This window comes from Lycium ferocissimum, chromosome 4 (genome assembly GCF_029784015.1).
Source record: "Lycium ferocissimum isolate CSIRO_LF1 chromosome 4, AGI_CSIRO_Lferr_CH_V1, whole genome shotgun sequence".
NCBI classification, from domain to species: domain Eukaryota; kingdom Viridiplantae; phylum Streptophyta; class Magnoliopsida; order Solanales; family Solanaceae; genus Lycium; species Lycium ferocissimum.
The window spans coordinates 9,122,732-9,144,012 of record NC_081345.1 but is presented as its reverse complement, the minus strand read 5'-3'; positions in this window follow the sequence as shown (position 1 = coordinate 9,144,012).

The following is a 21,281-nucleotide window of genomic DNA, read 5'->3' as shown; positions in this document are numbered from 1 at the left end:
AGGGTTTTGGAGCTCTCAAGACTTGTGGAAATGTTGGAAATGAAATAAAAGAACAAGGGTCGTCTATTTATACAAAAATAAAAAAGCTGCCCGATAGACTTATACGGACCACTTATACGGTCCGTATAACTTATACAGTCCATATAAGTGGATCGTATAATCCCACCCGAAAATACCCTTCTCGGAAGGGTTTATACGAACCGTATAATTGGTCGTATAACCTTGTTTTTCGAAACTTTCTCTCGTTGATTCGTTTGACTTCAAATCCTTGTGGAACCTCCTTGGCACTTATATAACACTTTATTAACCATAAAATAGGCCCTATAGCACCCCTCAATACATTTCTAAATATGTATCAATTCAACTATCGCGAAAACTCTTCTAAACATGACTTGCATTGAGCTTCCTTGAACAAATTAGTTCCATCGACTCATATAACTTCAAAATCTTATGGTATTCACTTAAAACTATTAGATAACCTTCTTAATCTCATAATAACCTCGTGTTCATCTTAAGCTCGCATTAGTCTACTTACAAGGCAATAAAATTTGAAATCTCCAAGATGTAACATCGATCCCACGATATATCGCCACGATTCCTTCGAAAGCTTTTTTGAATCATTCTTGATTTTGGACCTCACGATGTTTGACCAACCCAATTTATTCAAGGTAACACGTTTGTTGGTGTTTCATTGAAAATCTTGCCGGAAAAAACCCTTTCTTTGTTTTCAGGGATAAAAACTGGAAAAGGGGAAAGAAAGTGCAGCACGCGCTTTCTAAGTCCTCAGGGTAATTTTGTAATCTTCCCTTGCTTTTGAACTCATTTCTTGTTGGGATTAACTTCCCTTCTGCTCCTGCAATAAATGTTGAAATTTTCTTAAAAAAGACATTCAAAGAAATAAAACTTAACTCGAGTGATAATGACTTTCTATCATTTGGTACGAATTTCTTCCCTGTAATCTTATCTTGTTAAATACTCATTTGCTCATTCCTTCTCACTTTATCTATTGATTTTTTTTTTTTGAATCCATAAACTCGCCTTGCCTATGTCACTACCGGGCATTCCATTCATCGAAATCTTTTACCGGGATGAACTCTACTCCCTCCGGCATTTGAAATTCCAACCATCTGAATGAAGCTGCGATCACGGCATTTTTATCTTGAACCCAAGGTCTCCCTGATACAACCTTGAAATCTATGCCTCCATTTACTACTTGAAACTTAGTATTCCTTTCCCCGCCTCCGGTGACAACTAACAATTCTAGAACTCCTTTCTTAATTTCTCTGGATAGTTTTATTTCATCCATCATTGCCAACTGCTCGATGAATTCCTTTGAATAAAATTCACCGCACTTCACGGAACAATGGAAACTCCAAAAATTATGCAATTATTAATCAAAGCAAAAATCATCAAATCATTCGGTCGGGGGTGAAATTTCTTCCACACTTATTTGCGATAGGCGGTACTTTCTTTCGTTCATATTCGCGAACTCCTGACACCCCATCATTTCTACTCAGAGGAATTTCCTTAGTTTTCTCGGGCTCGTCAATTATCATGTTAATAACATGACGTGGTTCGGTCTGAAGCTCTTACTTAACCAAATCCTTATTCTTTTTGTAATTGTCCTTGACCTTGTGACTTAAAAATTCTTTTAAGTGGTCATCTTTTAACAACCACACAACCTCATCACGAGGTGCTGTACTACGACGAGTCGATGACCATGGGTCCCATGGTAAACGTAAAATAAGCTTATATCCCTTTGGTGGGATGCGATCTCATTAGTCGGGGCCGACTTCGCATCGTCAATCTTGCTTATTCTTTGCGACCAACTCTACTAAACAAAAATTGAAATTATATTCGATAACCTCGGATTTTCAATATTATTTTGCTTGAATCCACGATTGCATATTTGGGCGCAATCCTCGCCTATTTTGACTTGAATCGATCTTTCTATTAGAATTTGGCCTTTCATATTGATTATTTCGATTCCGTTCTGGTGTTGAATGGGATCTTTCCTGTTGACTATATGGTTGATATCTTTCTTTCTCAAATCTGAAATAGTGATCAACATTCCTTCTAGGTCTGTCATGGTTCGACTCTCCCGATTGATCAGGGTAGCCCAAACTGGTCATCTTCCACTCAAATTTTTGATTCGTACCTATTATGAACATCCGCCCATGTTGTAGCAGGAAATTCCAATAGGCTTTCTTTTCATTTCAACGAGGCATTCGAGCTTTTATGGTTTTTAATCCGTTGGCAAATGCCTCTGCTTCCCATTCATCCGGGACTGCCGGTAATAATATCCGCTCCTTTTGGAACCTAATAAAAAACTCACAAAGCAACTCAGCATTGCCTTGGGCAATCTTGAAGATATCTGCCTTTCTTGCTAACACCTTCTTTGCTCCAGCATGTGCTTTGATAAAAAAAACACCCTCAAGCATTTCAAAAGAATGAATCGAAGTCTCCGAAAGAAGTGAATACCAAGTCATTGCCCCTTTGGACAACGTTTTGCAAACTTCTTGAGTAGAATGAATTCAACTTTGTACGGATGCATATCATTCCCTTTAACGACATATGTGTATGCGATCACATGATCTTGAGGATCTGTCGTTCCATCATATTTGGGTAGATCTAGCATTTTGAACCTCTTTGTGATTAACTTAGGCACTGTGCTTGGTTGGTATGGCAACTGCAATATCTTTTTGAATCCAGTCCCTTCAATACTGGAAGGGCTCCTAAAATTTGGTCTATTCGGGAATTGAACGCCTCAAATTATTTTTCGTTTTGATCAATCGTTGTTTAATTCTTTCGCATTCTTTTCTACCGTGGAAAGGGCCTCCAAGTATTGCATAATTGTCTTTGTCACATTAAGTTCACTGCTGCTTTCTTCGTGCTCAGCATTGATGTTTGGTAAGTTTGTTCCAACATTATTTCTTCGTGCTTGTAAATCAGCAATAGCCTTTTGCTACTTTTCCAACAGGTCCAGGATTTTTGCTAACCCTGGATTTGCAGCTGCTGCTTCTTCTTCTTGCTCATCATTAGAAGTTAAATCATTTTCCGTATGCTTGCATCCACGAGGGGAAATAAAGGCTTGATGATTCCTCGCCCTGCCTTCTCGTGTTGCCGGATCTCTTTCTTGTGCATTAACGTTGTTCAACACTCCATCAGCTTGATTTCTAGTGTTTGGCATTATTAAAAACTACCTGGTTACAGAGATTAAAAAGTGATAAGTAAAGTAACTAGAGCAACAAAACAACATCACTATTATTCTAAGCCCCAAGGTGGATGCCAAACTGTTTACCCTAAAAAAGAGTACAGTTAAATATGTTTGTGGTCTAAATGATATGTAATTTGATTTGTTATAAACAGTGAATAAAATGCTAATAATTACTAGAGAAATCAAATGAATAAATCAGTAAAGAATTTTAAGCAATAATGAATTAAACAAGCCTGGGCGTTGTTGATCCTTGGAGAAAATCCTTTGATAGGTTTTCCTCCGGTGGAACTATTGTATGCTTCAGCTTTGCAGAATTAATGTTAAATTGGTACAAAAGAATGATAAAGTAAGCTTAATTGCCAAAGATTGAATAGTATGACTATGTGCAAGTAGTTGTTACTCGATGATCTTTTTAGAGGCCTTTAAGCTCCTTTTTATAGTACAAATACATCACCACTTAAGATGTGATTAAACTCTAATAATGAGTAATGACAAACAATAAATGATACTTTTAATTCTAAATCGTAACGTCTGCTTCGAACCCGAACCAGTCAACAATGTTCATCTTTCATTAATAATCTGAGACAATTTCCTTGGTTGGTTTGCTCCTGGGTCTCTCATTCCGATTAAGTTAAACGACTAAGCAGTGTTTCACCTTCAACCGCCATGTGTTCCTTTCTCGTCTTGCTTAGTTACTTTCCTACTGTACTAAATGGAGGCAGATGGAGATGTATTATAGGTTAATTTGAATTCAATATTTTCGTCAAAAACTACAAAAATTCGACAAATATAAAATTCTCAAAACTCATAATATCAAAAATATAACGTGTTTATTGTTTAGTACTAAGAACTTAAAAATTGAACCTATCAAATTTAATTTCTAAATTTGCCTCTCTACAAAGTTTCATTCCATCTTCTCTCAAAGGTATAGATGTAATCTAGTTTAGTTTTAAGCTCATTAAAATATTCAATTCGGTCGTAAAATTGTAAAGCGAAAAAAGTTTTTTGGTGCTCTTAATACTATGTAAGTCCATAAATAGGCATTGTCATCTAAGATTGCTCTAAATACATAAAGTTAAAGTGACAAAACATGAAATGATCTAAAAAAGCTGCTCAAATTGGTTTTTAATCTGTTTCATCCAATCCAAGTTCCACGCACAGAATAAAGTGTCGTTTATAGTGTTTGAACATTATCTATTGGAAATATTGAAGAAATCGACAACAATCACAGTTCACCAGAAAAGGGTTGAGTTTTGGTTCTCCGGTGAACATACAAAATGTGGAAGTGTGAAATGAAAAGTTGAAAGAGTAAAGTTGAAGTGGGAAAAAAGCAATGGCTGATTCAAAATGGAAATGGACACGTGACAATACATTCAAGAACCTTCCAAGAAATTTCCCTCTTTATATAAATTAGTTTTCTTTTTATTTATATACCAAAATGTAAATATTAAGGGATCTGATGTAATAATTAGTTTGTTAGAAAGTGGCAAATTAGGATAGGACACCTGTACAGTCCGTTTTGACAATTTTCATTCTTTGTATTCCTATATATACATGCACTGTGAAGAAGAGTAATACACAAGGAAAATTTTCGTATCAATTGTCTTTTACAATTTTATAGTCTTTCATGGTGTCAGAGCATTGAGATCCAATCTCAGCTCATTTTTTTCATCCTTGTTTTAGCTTCAATCTTCTGCTATAATGGGAGACAACGTTGAAGCAACTACTGGGACTCAAAGTTCCCCTTTTAGCTGCGGATACTGGATCAAAAGAGGTCATCAATACCTCTCACCCTTTCTTTATTTCACCATCAGATTCACCTGGTACACTCTTTGTCAATACAGATTTTGATGGAAAAAGTCTTGGGGATTGGAAAAGAGCTATGTGGATAGCTTTGACTGCTAAGAATAAGGTTGGGTTCATAGATGGTTCAACTCCAGAACCAGTAAGGAACGGATCTTCAAAATGCTTGGTGTAGATCGATAACAAGGTAATTTTCTGGTTACTGAACTCTCTATCTTTAGACATCTCTAACAGTGTGCTTCATTATTCTACTGCTAAGGATATTTAGGAGGAGTTGGAGGCTAGATTTGACCAAATCTCAGGTGCTAGACTCTATCAGCTCCAAAAGGAACTAAGTGACCTTGTTGAGGTCCAAGCTGACATAGCAACTTATTTTACTAAAATCAAATGACTCTAGAATGAATTAGACACTTTGGACTCTTTTATTCCTTGCTCTTGTCTTTGTTCTTGTAAAGCAAAGGAGAAAAACATTAAATCTAAGCAAGATAAATGACTTGTCAAATTTTTAATGGGACTCAATGATTCATAATGTGGTGCTAGGGGTAACATTCTTATGATTTCATCCACCCACTATTTCTAATGCATATGCACTATTACTCAAGAAGAAAAACAAAGAGAAGTTCACAACACACAAAAATACCTAGGTGAATCATCTTCTTTTGTTGCGCAAAACAGAAAAAATTTTGCACAAAAACCCTTTGCTACTAATTTTAGAACCCAAAGAGGATATTATGACAACAAGAAATATGGAAACATTTGCAAGTATTACAAGAAACCAGGTCATTCTATTGAGAAATGCTACAAACTTCATGGATTTCCACCTAATTTCAAGTTTACTAAACAGAGGAATTTTCAGAACTCCGTTCAGGGTAATGCAGTGTCTTAGTGAGTGCAGGGAAGTGTTCATGTCTAATGCAGAAACATGAGAACAAGGGAAACTTCTTTCCCCTGAACAATTGGCACAAATAGTGCAAATGCTTCAACATGTGAAAAATGGAGACAAAGCTACATTTCGATGGCACGGCACGTATGCTTGTCTTTGGTATAACCCTTTGTCCTATTCCTTTTTTTTAAACGTAAACGATGACTCTAAAAGTTATTCTAAAACTACTTGGATCATTAATTCAGGCGCAACAGAGCAAATGGGTTACAACAAGACTTTCTTCTTTAATTTTAGACCTTTGCCTAAGATCATCTCTATTAATTTACCTAATTCTCATAAAGTTAATGTTTCTCATATAGGTTCATTCAAGCTTTTCTCAAATCTAATAATTCACAATGTTCTTTATGTCCCTTGTTGTCATTTTAACCTTCTATCTGTTCATAAGTTGTGCAAACAACTTTCTAACATAGTCTTTTTCACCTCTTCTCATTGTTTCATGCAAGACCCTTCAATGAAGAACCCAATGCTCCTTGGTGAAAGTCAAAATGGTCTATACATTTTCAAGAATAGTATTCTAGTGGTTTCTTCTTTTGCAAAGTCTTGTTCTAGAGTTTCTAAGCCTGTTTTCAATTCCCAGAAGCATATTGTATCCAATTTGTATTCTAGTTCTTTTTCTGTTACTAAGAGCAAGTTATGGCCTGTAAGGTTGGGTCATATACCGCTATCAAATATTCAGAATATTAATGAAATTTCAGTTGATGTTTGTTTTACATTTACTATTCCTTGTTCTATTTGCCTATTACGTAACGACCCGTTTGGTCGTTATTTCTCTTTTGGCACTTTCGCCACTTCCAAGCATTGATTGACTCACTTTTGACCCGAGGTTGACTTTTGGGCAAACGGACCTTTTTCGGAGCTTCGTCAACTCCGAGAGGTTCGGATGATTTTTTAGAACCTTTATGTATGATTGGTTCGGTTTTCATTGCATTTTGGGGCATCTTCGGACTTTAGATGGGAAATGGGAAGTAGGCCTTTGGTGGTTGACTCGGTCAACGAGATCTTCGTTTGAAATTTTGAGATCACGAGTGCGTTCGTAGCGTATTTTGTATGAGTTTAGGTGGTCGGGTTGTGAGCAGATGGCCACGGGAATAACCCAGAAATTTGGTGTCTGGTGCCTGCAATGGCGGCACCAGAGCTGCCGATGATGACTGCTGGGGCGGTGATAGGTAATAAAGGCCATAGCATTATGGCAGTATCCCAGCCGCTGTAGCGGCACTCCCTCCACCGTGGCGGTCATCGGGCAGTGATATTTCATTTAATGTGGCTTAAATAAGTCTTAGACCCTCATTATATCATATCTCGATATTGGAGCTTGGGAAAGCTATTCTTGGAGACAAATTGAGGAGATTTTTGGAGGTAAAACTTTGTCCAATCCTTTACTCTTCCTTAATCACAATCGTCTTAGAATTTCCCCTTCCCTTTTACAATCCCTTAGAGTTGGAATTTGAAGAAGCATTTTGGGATATTTTCCCTTAGGGTCCTATATGATAAATTGATGATGTTGATGATAAAAATTGATGAATCTAAGCTTAGTAATCATATATCTTTCACTTTTAACGTTGAATTTCGGATTTGGAGAATTAGGGTTCATACCCAATTTGGGGGTTTTTACTAGAAATCAGATTTGGTGATAATTCTTAAGCTAAATCAACAATTAATGATTGGGCTATGATTACCTAGGATTCAATCTGGTATTTTACCTGCGAATATCCCGTTTCGTCCTTGTGGGCCAGTTTCCCTAATTTCGAGGGTTAAAATGGACCTAATTGATATCATAGCAATATTAGTATCATTCTTCATGATTTCTAATATAGAATTCTATTATGCTTAGACTACTTTGGTTCTGAGCTTCAGGGAAAGGGCAAGGCGATAGAGTGACTTGTTGGTGTTGTGGTTCGGCAGTCCAGGTAGGTTATGGTTTACCTTTGGTGAGACTTTGTGTAGTGAATCACATATTTAGATTATGATGTCGGAGACAGCATGTGAACGTTCGGGTGTGAAGTTGGGATGGATATTGCCTTAGGTTGGGCCCTGATGTGTGTTGGGACTAGCCACCCCGTTATATGTGTTTGATTGTTTAATTGTGTTGGCTTGATGCCATGTGTAGTTGGTAGATAATGAATGTCGGTTGTTGTCCTGATTAGGATAGGATTGACATACTCGTTGTTGGTATTTGTACTTTGATATATTATTGGCGTACCCATTGTTGGTACTTGAGATTATTGATATATTATTGGCGCATCCGCTGTTGGTACTTTACTTATATATGTTGGCATACCCACTGTTGGTATTGTGATGCGATGCATTGTTGGCGTACCCGTTGAGGTGCTTGTGATATTGAGCTTGCTTGTTGATGATTGACATATGCATTGCATGCATTCTCTCATAATTATCATGCATGGCCGATATCTGGTGATGATCCAATATCGTTGATTGAACGAAATTGATATTTGATAAACGCTTTTACTTGAGTGATTGTGAAAAAGGCCTATGTCTGAAGATCCCTTCCGGAATCGTTGTTTATATGAAACTGACGCTTGATAAACTCTTTTACTTGAGTGATTATGAGGAGGCCGATGTCCGAAGTTCAATTTCGAAATTGTTGATTTATGAAACTAATATTTGACAACTCCTTTGAGTGATTGTGAGAAGGCCAATGTCCGATGGTTATATTCGGGCATCATTGTTGCATGGCCGGTTCTGATGCTATTCCGAAATCAATTATTAGTGCATGGGCTCTGCGGGTCCCCCAGGGTGGTGTCGGTGAGACCCCCCCCCCCCCCGTGAGCAATTAGCCAGGGTCCCGTCTATCTGTTTGGCAAAGATCCGGGACGGATGGCACTTAGACTTCGCAAGTCACACTGGGTTGTGCTACCGAGACGTTGATATTTCCATCCGAAGTGCATGTGTACACATCATTTACATAGCATGGCATGGCATCACATGCATACCATTATTGCACTACATTGCATTATGACCTGAGTGAGATATCGTGATGACTGTATTGTGACAATTGTGTTGTGGTTGATTGGACTGTGATGATTCTATTGTGGTGATTGTTTCAGGATCGGATATACTCAGACTTATTATATTAGGGTTAGATACTTACATAGGTGTTGATGGATACTCGGTTACGATTATATTATTCCATGCGTGATTGGTTTACTTGTTTATCTGCGTTACTTTCAGAATTGTCTTAACTATGCTTAGTCGTCCTATGATGCCTACCAGTACTGTTGTTTGTACTGACTTGCACTTCTTTGTATTATTTTATGAATGCAGAGTATCAAGCCGGATCTCTTCTCGACTCGTGGCGATCGATTCTTCGGCTTCACTTGAGTTTTCCGGGGTGAGCATGGCGTCCGTGACCTCGAAAATCTTATTTCTTATGTCTTACTTTTCTTTCAAGACATGGTTTGAGATTATTTATGTATTATTATTCAGACCTTAGTATTCAGATTTAGATGCTCTTGTATAACCAGACCATATCTTTTGGGGTGGATTCATTTACTTCCGCACTTATCTATATTATATTATATTGTGAGACTTACATCATTTTACTTCTTCCGCTATTATTTTTATTGATTGTGAATGTTAAGTTAAGGGTTCGGCTACCGAGGTGGGAAGGGTAGGCGCCCGCATGACCTAGGCTAAAATGGGTTGTGACACATTAGCAATACAACATAAGCTGCCTTTTACAAATAGCCAAATTTCCTCTAAAAATATCCTTGGTTTGATACATATTGACACATGGGGGCCCTACCAAACACCTACTTTGTAATGACCCTTCCGGTTGTTATTGGTAATTAGGACTCCGATGGGAATTTCGAGGCTGCGGGTGGATTCGTGAGGCGTCTTTTTGTATATGTGCATGTTTTGTGATGTGTTTTTGAAGCCTTGGATGAAATGTGGGGTGACAGGGGGAAAAACTAGTCAAAATCAAGCTCACTACCCAAAATGAACCGTTGTGGCGGTGGAAGTACCACAATGGCGGTTCTGCGATGGCGGTACGTGGATCGGCCCAGCGGCCATCCATTTCCTTGGTGGCCGCTGTAGAGAGGAATGTACCGCTATGGTGGCACCGTTATAGTAGTTGATGGACCACCATAGCGGTCACTGAGGTTTCGTGGTGGGCCGCTATAGTGGTCACGGCCATTATAGCGGTACGGCTTGCGACGTAGCGTGGCGACCATTTGTAGTGGTCGACATAAAACTTGATAGCCTAAATTTTATATACTTGGTTTTATTTCCTCTTCTAACAAAACACCATCATACTTCCCAACAAGCACCTAGAGAGAATTTTCAAGCTAGGGCAAGATAACATTGAGAGGTAAGTTTCATTGCTTTTCATTCTATCATTCCCTTCCTCTTCATTATTGTAATCATCTTCATGGGTCTTTAATGGCGAAAGTAAAGTAGAAACCCTACAATGTCAATAAACCTTCTAAACTTTATGGGTTGGGGTTATTATTGCTTATTTATCATTTAAATGGATTGATTTGTTGCTATTTGTCATAAATTGAACATTTAGAATCATAAACTAAGTAATTTGAGAGCTAGGGTCCTATAAAAATGATGTCATTGCCATAGAAAACTATTTGTAATGGGAATGTTTCATAGAATGTTGTATAAATTGAGGGTAAATGAATACTAAGGGCCTTGACAGGTTGTTTACCACCTATAAAATCATCCACCCTTAGAATGGGGGAATGGAAGGGTATTCTTGCTTTGGTGTTTGTGAATTGAGCAATGTGACTCATTGAGCCTTCTATTTTTAGACCCTGAACGTATTGAGGCTTTGAGGAAAGGAAACGCTGTAGTAGAGTAACCTGCGTGTTCCAGCTCTACTTTGAGGTAGGTTACGATTTACTTAATTTAGACTTTGGTTAGTTGATTGTATGTTTGGTGATCTCCTTAGGAGAATGCATGTCTTGTTTTTAAGCATGGTATTGTGCGGTTGATTCCTATGTGAATGTAATTGATTGATTGTACAGGCTCCGTGCCATTATTCCTGTGTGACTAAACCTACAGTGGATGTGTTGTGATGAGAAGCTAATATAATCTTCTCAAGGGTATTGTGACATGAAATGATGAGTTGGTTCTTGGCATTGGAAAGGTAAGAAACACTGTTCTGTAAGAGGTATGGAAAGGCACTCATGTGACCTAGATTATGGGCTCGTGGTTCGAGGATCGCTCTGGAAATGAGAGGTACTTTGATATGTCCAGCGATCGAGTTTCGTTCCGGGGCGGAGGTTTATGCTCGGGTCCGAGAAGTGGATCCGGAACGAGTGGTACATGGACACTATGGGTCCCCTGCAGGTCATGGCTACTCTGCTAAGACATCAGCTACCATGTATGTACAGCGAGTGAGGTTATTGTGATAAATTTATTTCCGTTATGACTTACGTGATAGTGATCCTTGACATCTTAGTAATTTGATTGTGATTGTTCTTGGCTGACTTGCTGCGATTTATTGATATTCATGACTGTTGAATATCTTGTTTTATTCTATTGATTTTATGAAATATGCATGATACTAATCTTAGTTGGCCTATGATATCTACTGGTACATAATGTTTGTACTGATACTACCTTGCTGTATTCTTTGAGTGCAGATTGTGATACAGAGACCATTGCTCGTCCTCACATCTTGGAGGATATTTGTTGACAGATTTTCGGTGAGCTTCTTTTCATGCCAGGCTGCCCGAAGATCTTCTTGCTATGATATCTTTTTGTACTCTGGACATTATGGATTACTTACTTGTTAGACTTCAGATTCTTAGACATGTTTTTAGCTTAGAGTCCAGTACGATGACTTTTGGATTTTGGGGATTGTAATAGTTAGAACTTCCGCACTTATTTCAGTATTTATGGCATGATTTACTTCGATCTTTTATTGTTAAATAAGTAATAACTGTTTAGCTTGGTTAATATAAAATCGAATTGAATGGATAGGTGTCTTGTCTGTTGGTTCGCCCATTAAGATTTAGATAGGTGCCAGTCATGGCGGGTTAGGTCGTGACAAAGTGGATATCAGAGCTTTAGGTTCATCGATCTCATAAGATGGGGGTCGTGGATAAGTACGGGGTAGATTTTGTGACCTTCTAGTTTGTGGGTGATACCAAGCTTTGGTGGAGGGCTTATGTGGAGTGTAGGCCAGCTGGGTCTCCTCCGTTGACTTGGGTTCAGTTTTACTCTGTGTTTCTGGACAAGTACGTTCCGCGTACTCTGAGGGACTAAAGAAAGGATGAGTTCGCTACTATTGGTCAGGGGAACTCGTCTGTTACTGTGTATGAGTCCCGTTTCCACTCCCTTTCTCATTATGCTCTTCAGTTGCTGCCCACTGAAGGGGAAAGGATACGGCGATTCATGAAGGGGACTGCAGTTATCAGCTCTTCAGCTTGTAGCCACTGGGGCTTCATATCAGGAGATAGTGGAGCGTGTCCGTATCGTTAAGGGGAATAGGCATGAGAGTTATACAAGGCAAGTTGAGAAGAAGGCCCGTAAGGGTGGGATGTTCAGTAACTCCTTCTCGAGGGTCGAGTTCGCGGTATATTCGGAGGCGTCCGAGTTCGGTCCACGATGCGGTGTCGGTGTGGCCTATCGGGGGCAAATTATCGAGGCTTCGGTCGGCATGGAGGCGACAACGCTCGTCGGCACGTTTCGGCGGCCTCTGTTGGCCGTGCTGCCGAGTATGGTGAGATAGGGCATATTAAGAGGTATTGCCCCAGACTTAGACAGAGTCGACAGGAAACTTAGTATCAGACTCCCCAAGCTCTATTTACACCAGATCGAAGGGGTAAGAATCGCACACCGGCAGGGCGGGACCGCCATACCATAGGTAGGGGTGGTGGCCAGCCTAACCGAGGCTGTCCTCAGGTAGGTAGAGGCGGACAGTAGCCCGGCAGGGGCGGGGCTCAGACTGGTAATGGTAATCGCGGTGGTTCACAGGCGAAAGGGGGTGCGATCATTTGTACGCCTTTCCAGGTAAACCTGAGGCTGAGGCCTCCGATGCAGTTATCACAGGTACTATCTCCGTTTATGACCGTATGGCTTCTGTTTTGTTTGATCCGGGCTCTACTTTTTCTATGTATCTACCTATTTTGCTTTGGGTCTGGATATGATGTGTGATACCTTTGACACCCCTATTTATGTATCTACTCCTATTGGGGACTCTGTGGTGGTGGATAGCGTTTACCCTGCGTGTGTAATTACTTTTATGGGGTATAGTACTTGGGCGGATTTGATGATCTTAGACATGGTAGACTTTGATGTGATTTTGGGTATGAGTTGATTGTCCCCGCATTATGCCATACTTGATTGTCATTCTAAGACCGTTACACTAGCCATGCCCGGGGCACCTAGACTCGAGTGGAAGGGTAACCTTAGTCCCATCCCTAAGAAAGTAATATCCTTATTTCATGCTAGGAAGCTAGTAGAGAAGGGTTGCCTAGCTTATCTGGCACATATCCTTGACACCAGTGCAGATACTCTATCTCTTGATTCGCTTCCAGTGGTACGCGAGTTTGCAGATGTATTCCCCGCGGACTTTCCAGGTATGCCACCGGATGGTGACATTGACTTCAGGATCGATTTAGACCCAGGGACTCATCCTATCTCTATCCCACCTTATAGAGTAGCGCCAGCAAAACTCAGAGAGTTGAAAGAGCAGTTGCAAGATCTTCTGAGTAAGGGGTTTATTCGTCTGAGTGCCTCTCCGTGGGGTGCTCCCATTTTTTTAATTAAGAAAAAGAATGGGTCTATGCGTATGTGTATTGATTACCGTTAACTGAATAAGGTAACTGTCCGAAAAAAGTATCCCATTCCCCGTATTGATGACTTGTTTGATCAGTTACAGGAAGCCTCGGTGTTCTCTAAAATTGATTTAAGCTCAGGGTATAATCAGTTAAAGATTCGGGCAGAGGATGTTCCTAAAATCGCTTTTCGGACCAGGTATGGGCACTATGAGTTCTTGTTTATGTCTTTTGGGCTTACAAAACGCCCCAGCTACGTTCATGAATTTGATGAACAGTGTGTTGAAACCCTATTTAGACTCATTCGTAATAGTGTTCATTGATGATATCCTTATGTACTCTAGGAGTAAGAAGGGGCATGAGAAACATTTGAGAATTGCTCTTTGGGTATTGCGAGAGGAGGAGTTGCATGCTAAATTCTCCAAGTGTGAATTCTAGTTGTCTTCTGTGTCTTTCTTGGGGCATGTTATTTCGAAAGAGGGTATTATGGTGGATCCTCAGAAAATTAAGGCAGTCAGGGAATGGGCTAGGCCCACATCAGTGATCGAGATCCATAGTTTTATGGGTCTGGCTAGCTACTATCGTCGGTTTGTGAAAGGGTTTTCCTCTATTGGTTCTCATTTGACCTGTTTGACTTATAAAGAGGTACCGTTTCAGTGGTCCGACGAGTGTGAGGAGAGCTTTCAAAAGCTCAAAACATTGTTGAACACAGCACCAATTCTGGCATTGCCCACAAAGGGCAAGGATTTTGTTGTTTATTGTGATGCTTCACGTTCTGGTTTGGGTGTTGTTTTGATGCAGGAAAGGAAGGTGATTGCTTATGCTTCTCGGCAGTTGAAGGTGCATGAGAAGAACTATCCTACTCATGATCTAGAGTTGGCAGCGGTGGTGCTTGCATTGAAAATCTAGAGGCGCTACTTGTATGGTGTCCATTATGAGGTGTACACAGACCATCGCAGTTTGCAGCATGTGTTCACTCAGAAGGATCTGAACTCTAGACAACGGAGATGGATGGAACTGCTGAAAGACTGTGACATCACCATTTTGTACCACCCTGTTAAGGCAAATGTGGTAGCCGATGTTTAAGCTGGAAGTCGGCTAGTATGGGAAGTCTGGCTCGTTTGATTTCTTCAAAGCGCCCGTTGGCTAGAGAGGTTCAGACTTTAGCTAACAGTTTTATGAGACTGGATATTTCTAACACGGGCAAGGTGTTGGCTTGTGTCGAGGCTCGGTCATCATTTTTAGAGAAGATTAAGCCTAAGCAGTTTGAAGATGCTAAGTTATGTAAAATACGAGATAAGGTGTTGCGTGCTTAGGCCAAGGATGCCGTGATTGATGAGGAGGGCATACTACGAATCAAAGGGTGTCACGACCCAAACCGGAGGGCCGCGACTGACACCCAAGACCCTACTTGACTGAGTGCCATACTACTATTCCATCCATTAGTCATATCTTTTTGTGAACCTTTAATTTATGAAATAACGCTTCCGTCAAGTAAAACAGGATAAACTTTTCAATAAAACTCTTTCTTCAAATCAGGGACTTCTCCCTTATCGTTAATTCAAAGAAAACCTTTAGTCATAATAAAATCTTTAAAAACAAAGCATAAAAACACATCGACCTACATGGTCGCTTTACACAACAGTCGACATCTCGACGCACTATCCACAGGACACTATCTGCAAAAGTCTCTAACATACACGAGATACCATAACATAAGTATTCTGACTCGGCAACACTTCGAACTGAGATGGAGCTCACCAATCCAGTTGATAGCCTGGGAACATCGTCCTATAGCCAATGTCTTATACTCATTTGTATACACCTGCGTGGCATGAAACGCAGCGCCCCCAGGCAAAGAGACGTCAGTACGAATAATGTACTGAGTATGTAAGGCAGATCTGAAGCAATGTATCTCAACTCGAGTAATAAGGAAGTAATAGACTTAACCTATACCTGTAACCAACACTGCAAATCGTGTACGTGCATATGAATTTTTAATGAATCATAAGTATATATATATATATATATATAATGCATGCCTTCGCACTGATCGCAGCCCCTTCGGGCATCATAATCATCGTATACCAGCTGATCAGGTGGTTTGCGTATATAATACCTTAGCCCTTTTCCCCTTCCCCATGACATGACGTCGTGCATGTATGTAAATATGCAAATGCGTGAAAATCTTTGGAAACCGTCAAAAGACTCCCTTCGGAGCAACTTTTAGTTCAAAACGAGAACTTCTTCCCTTTTTAAAAAAATGGGAACTTCTTCCCCTTTTTCTCAAAAATGGGAACTTCTTCCCCTTTTCATTTGTCTCCTTCGAGACTCAAAAATCAAATGTGAAATGCATGGGAATAAGGAAACCTTAAGAATGTCCCCTTCGGGAATTAGATATCGTTATAAAATCATGCAACTTATGGATGCCCCTTCGGGACTTAAAAAGTCAAGGAACTCAGGATATCCTATTTCTAGTAGTGGATTAATTATGGATATCATTACGCTTCGCGCTTGTCATAGATCATGCCAAAAAGAAGGAAAGGATAACCTTAACATACCTTTTTTGTCTCCTACTACTTACGTTTATTTTCCCGAGCTCGAAAATCTACATTCAAGAGAAATCATACTACTGTTAGGCTTATCTTCATATGCTTATCTTAAGCATTCAAATTAAACCCATTTAGAATCTGTCGAAATTCGGGCAGCATCTCCCCTGTTTATATGCCTAGCCCGAAATCACAATACCAACAACCAACAACAACAACAGCAACAACACTAACATCAACAACATCCTCATCAATACCAAATTATCCCATAAAATATCCCACACGATGTTTATCCAATTTCTCAGCCAACAACTTTATTATATGACCATTTAATCACACTATCTTCGTGAATAAACCAAAAGTATTATTAATAAGGAGAGATTCATACCTTATTCATGTTAAAATTGCAATATCTTCAATATCCACTTTGAATCCACGTCAATATCCACCGCCAAACGATACTATAATCACAATTATGCGCTACCCGAGCCTCGATTAATCAAAATCACTCCAATCCCTCAACTTTTTATGACCAAAATAATCCTATATGTGCTAAGCTCTAAAATCTGATTTTTGGTGAAACAAATGCGGTTTTGCCCCTTTTATAAAGTTCTAAATTCGGGGGGGTCACTGTAGCAATACTGTAGCAAGTCGGTACTGTAGCAGTTACTGTAGCACGCATTTCTGTTCTATCGCCTAATTTGTAACGTCCATAATTCTCTACTCCGATGTTGGATCGATGAGCGGTTTATTGCGTTGGAAACTAGACTTGACGAACTTCATTTTAGGCTTTTGAAACACCTTAAAACTCCTAATATACTAGGAGATATACTCCTCCAAATTTGACTAAAAATCTGGCCAAAATCCTGCCAACTTTTTCCAAATTTTCGTTAAACTTATTTTCTTCGATCTGCTTGATACCAGAATCTTCCGAAAACATGATATTTATCATTAATAATACTTGATAATGGTCATGTCCTTTGGTTCCAAGGTTGTCTTTCCCGATTACGACTTACAAGATTATAATTCATCCTTTACTTAAACAATATACTTAATAATGATTCGTTCCTCACAATCCAAAGTTATTTTACCTAGCCATAGCTCGACATACTTACATTCAAATTTAACCAGTGCTTCTCCAAGGTACGGGGTGTAACAAAGGGAAAGTGTGTGTGCCACGTGTGGGTGACTTGGTTAAGACCATTCTGACAGAGGCCCATAGTTCCAGGTATTCTTTTCATCCGGGTGCTACTAAGATGTATCGTGATTTGAGGAAACATTACTGGTGGACTAGGATGAAGCTTGACATAGTAGAGTTCATTGCTCAGTGTCTAAATTACCAACAGGTGAAGTATGAACATCAGAAACCTGGGGGTACATTGCAGAGGATGTCCATTCCTGTGTGGAAGTGGGAAAGAATAGCCATGGATTTCCTGGTGGGTCTTCCAAAGGCGCTAGGGAAGTTTGACTCTATCTGGGTTATTGTTGATAGGTTGACTACGTCTGCCCACTTTATTCCGATGAAGATAACTTATGATGCGGAATAATTGGCTAAGGTTTACATTTGGGAGGTGCTTAGACTCCACGGGGTTCCTATCTCCATCGTGTTCGACAGAAGCACCACGTTCACATCCAGGTTTTGGGAGTATTTGCATGAGGAGTTGGGTACGAAGTTAGATCTTAGCACAGCCTTCCATCCTCGGGCATCGACGGGGCGATCCGAGCGGACTATACGAGTTGCGGGGATATGCTTCGTGCATGTGTGATAGATTTCGGTGGGCATTGGAATCAGTTCTTGCCCTTAGACAAATTTGCTTACAATAATAGCTATCACTCGAGTATTGATATGGCCCCATTTAAGGCATTGTATGGAATGAGGTGTAGGTCTCTTATTGGATGGTTTGATGCATTCGAGGTGAGACCGTAGGGTACTAACTTTCTGAGAGAGTCCCTAGAGAAGGTGAAGGTGATTCAAGCCAAGCTTTTGGTAGCGCAGAATAGGCAGAAGGAGTATGCGGACTGCAAGGTCCGAGATCTTGAGTTTGAGGAAGGAAAGCAAGTGTTGTTGAAGGTCTCACCCATTAAGAGTGTGATGAGGTTTGGGACGAAGGGCAAGCTTAGCTCGAGGTTTATTATTCCGTTTGAGATTCTCAAACGTGTGGTAGAGGTGGCTTACAAATTGGCTTTACCTCCGGAATTATCAGGCGTTCATCCGGTGTTCCATGTGTCGATGTTGAAGAGGTACCACGGTGATGGTTCCTATATCATCCGTTAAGATTCGATTTTGTTAGATGAAAATCTGTCGTATGAGGAAGAGCCCGTTGCTTTCTTAGACAGGGATGTTCGCAAGTTCAGGTCCAAGGAAATAGCTTCTGTGAAAGTTCAATGGAAGAATCGATCAGTGGAAGAAGCTACTTGGGAGACAGAGTCCGATATGCGTAGCAAGTACCCTCAAATTTTCACCGAGTCAGGTAACTCCTCTCTAGTTTTCTCACCCTTGTCCGTTTGGAGACGAATGATATTTTAATTGGTATCTAGTGTAACGACCCTTCCGATCGTTATGGGTAATTAGGACTCCGTTGGAAATTTTGAGGCCGTGGGTGGATTCGTAGGGCGTCTTTTTGTATGTGTGCATGTTTTGTGTTGTGTTTTTGAGGCCTTAGATGAAATGTGGGGGGATAGGGGGAAAACTGGTCAAAATCGAGCTCCTTTGCCCAAAATGAACCGTTATGGCGGCCGAAAGTACCCTTTGCAGCGATACGCTATGGCGGTACGTGGACTGCTGTCAACGGCCATCCATTTCCATGGTGGCCATTATAGCAAGCAATGTACCACTATGGAGGCAATAGAGGTCATTGAGGTTTCGTGGTGGGCCGCTATAGCGATACTGCTACAGCGGCGTGATGACCGCTATAACGGTCGACGTAAAATAGTAGCCCAAATTTTATATAATCAGTTTTATTTTCTCTTCTCACAAAATACCAGCACACTTCCCAATAAGCACCTAGAGAGAATTTTCAAGCTAGGGCAAGATAACCTTGAGAGGTAAGTTCCATTGCTTTTCATTCCATCATTCCCTTCCCCTTCATTATTGTAATCATCTTCATGGGTCTTTAATGGTGAAAGTGAAGTAGAAACCCTAGAATGTCAATAAACCTTCTAAACTTAATGGGTTGGGGTTATTATTTCTTATTTATCATTTAAATGGATTGATTAGTTGCTATTTGTCATAAATTGAATATTTAAAATCATAAACTAAGTGATTTGAGACCTAGGGTTCTATAAAAATGGTGTCTTTGCATAGAAAGCGTTTGTAATGGGAATGTTTGATAGAATGTTGTATAAATTGAGGGTAAATGAATACTAGGGGCCTTGATAGGTTGTTTACCACCTAGAAAATCATCCACTCTTAGAATGGGGGAAGGAAAGGGTATTCTTACTTTGGTGTTTGTGAATTGAGCAATGTGACTCATTGAGCCTTCTATTTTTAGAGCGTGAACGTATTGAGGCTTTGAGGAAAGGAAACGCTGTAGTAGAGTAACCTGCGTGTTCCAGCTCTATTTTGAGGTAGGTTACGATTTACTTAATTTAGACGTTGGTTAGTTGATTGTATGTTTGGTGATCTCCTTAGGAGAATGCATGTCTAGTTTTTATGCATGGTATTGTGCAATTGATTCCTATGTGAATGTTATTGATTGATTGTGTAGGCTCTGTGCCATTATTCCTGTGTGACTAAATCTACAGTGGATGTGTTGTGATGAGAAGCTAATATAATCTTCTCAAGGGTATTGTGACATGAAATGATGAGTTGATTCTTGGCATTGGAAAGGTAAGAAACAACGTACGTAAAAGGTATGGAAAGGCACTCATGTGACCAAGATTATGGGCTCGTGGTCCGAGGATCGTTCTGAAAAAGAGAGGTACTTTGATATGTCCTGCGATCGAGGTTCGTTCCGGGGCGGAGGTTTGTGCTCGGGTCCCGAGAAGTGGATTCGGAACGGGTGGTACATGGGTACCATGGGTCCCCTGCAGGTCATAGCGACTGAGCTCAGACATCAGCTAGCATGTGTGTACAGCCAGTGACGTTATTGTGGTAAATTTATTTCCGTTGTGACTTGCGTGATGGTGATGCTTGACATCTTGGTGATTTGATTGTGATTGTTCTTGGCTGACTTGCTGTGATTTATTGATATTCATGACTGTTGACTTGCTTTTTTTATTCTATTGATTTTACAAAATATGCATGATACTAATCTTAATCAGCCTATGATATCTACTGGTACATAGTGTTTGTACTGATACTACCTTGCTGCATTCTTTGAGTGCAGATTGTGATATAGAGACCATTGCTCATCCTCACGTCTAGCGTGGAGGATATTTGTTGATAGATTTTGGGTGAGCTTCTTTCCATGCAAGGCCGCCCGAAGATCTTCTTGCTATGATGTCTTTTCGTACTCTTAACATTATGGATTACTTACTTGTTAAGACTTCAGATTCTTGGACATATTTTTAGCTTAGAGTCCTGTATGATGACTTTTGGATTTTGGGGATTGTAATAGTTAGAACTTCCGCACTTATTTCAGTATTTATGGTATGATTTACTTCGCCGTTTTGTTGTTAAATGGGTAATAATTGTTTAGGTTGGTTAATATAAAATCGGATTGAATGGATAAGTGTCTTGTATGTTGGTTCGCCCATTAGGATTTAGATGGGTGCCAGTCATGGCGGGTTGGGTCGTGCCATACTTATGATGGATATAGGTATTTTTTAACCATATTTGATGATTTTAGTAGAGGAACTTGGACATTTTTGTTATTCACTAAAAGCAATGCATTCCCTATCCTCAAATCTTTTCTGATCATGGTGGAAAGACAGTTTCAGAGGAAAGTAAAAGCTATTAGGTTTGATAATGCTGGGAATTAGGGTCAAGTTTTGAACGTGCTAGTTTTTTAGTTTTTCAAGGTATTATTGTAACACTCCGTAAATTCGAATTAAGTGTGGAAGTGTCTTGGAGA